Below are 1,483 nucleotides of genomic sequence, written 5' to 3'. Positions count from 1 at the left end.
AAAAAAAAAAAAAAAAAAGAAATTATAAAAGTATTAATATGGGGAACTAATAAATGTCCATGAAATCTTCACAATTTATGTTCTTCTGCCTCGGCTTCAGCCGGTCCCTCCGTTCAGGGTCCCTGACTTCCTGCAACACATCCCCCTTTCCCCTTTCAGACTCCTCCGGGTTGTTTGGCCTGGGAGCTGATGATGTGAGTGCATTTTTCATTGCAATGAGATCTTAGGGCTCTGCAGGACTTTGACGAAGAGTCAGGCCTGTGAGTGCTGTCAGACACTGGCCTGGAAGGTCTGGGGTCTCCCTGGTGTGCAGAGGGCAGGTCTTCACCACGTGATGACGCTTCACAGCCTGGGAAAGGCGTGTCTATCATTGCGCTTTTAATTTGCATTTGCCTAATTATAAATTACATACTATCACACTGGTCTTTAAGCAAGAGAAAAAGAAATTAAATACAAATTATAGTCACACAGTGCATAACGATGTTTTGGTCAAAGATGAACTGCATATACAATAGTGCTCCCATAAAATTATAACAGATTTTTTTTTTTCTTTCTGAGATTGAGTCTCACTCTGTCACCCGAGCTGGAGTGCAGTGGTGCGATCTCAGCTCACTGCAACCTCTGCCTCCCGGGTTCAAGTGATTCTCCTGCCTCAGCCTCCCAAGTAACTGGGATTACAGACATGCGCTACCACACCCAGCTAATTTTTTATTTTAGTACAGACAGGATTTCATCATGTTGGCCAGGTTTGTCTCAAACTCCTGACCTCAGGTGATCCGCCAGCCTTGACCTCCCAAAGTCCTGGGGTTACAGGTGTAAGCTACCGTGCCCAGCCCATTTTAATCTTTTATGTCATTTTTACTGTCCCTTTTCTATATTTAGAGATGTTTAGAGACACAAATACTTACCATTGTGTTACAGTTACCTGCAATATTCGGTACAAGCGCGTGCTGTACAGGCGTGTAGCCTGGGAGCAATAGGCCATATCACGTAGCCTAGGCATGGAATAGGCCAGACCACCTAGGTTTGTGTAAAGACACTCTGTGATGTTTGTGCAATGATGAAATTGCCTAAGGATGCGTTTCTCAGAATGTGTCCCGTTCGTTTGGTGATGAATGACTGCACTAATGAGGTTGAGCATCTTTTCAAATATTTTCTGGCCATTGGATATCTTCTTTTGTGAAGTACCTATTCAAGTTTCTCATCCACTTTTCTATTGGACTATGTATCTTCTTCTTACTAATTATAGGAGTTCTTCATGTTTGCTGGAAATGGGCCTTTTGTTGACCAAGGGACTGTTCAGTAACGAGAGTAAAGGAGGAGGTTGGAGAGTGGTGGGGGGCCTCTCATCAAGTCATGGAAACCACAGAAAAAGCCCTTGACCTTAGCCTGAGAGCCATGGTGCCCTGGAGAAGGGTTTCTTACCACCTGACTATTCTGTTCTCTTCAAGACTGACAGCATCCGTGTCATTTGGGAGTTCGG

This window comes from Colobus angolensis, unplaced genomic scaffold (assembly GCF_000951035.1).
Source record: "Colobus angolensis palliatus isolate OR3802 unplaced genomic scaffold, Cang.pa_1.0 Scaffold539, whole genome shotgun sequence".
Taxonomy (NCBI): Eukaryota; Metazoa; Chordata; class Mammalia; order Primates; family Cercopithecidae; genus Colobus; species Colobus angolensis.
The sequence above is the reverse complement of the archived record's forward strand: the minus strand, read 5'-3'. Positions refer to the sequence as shown.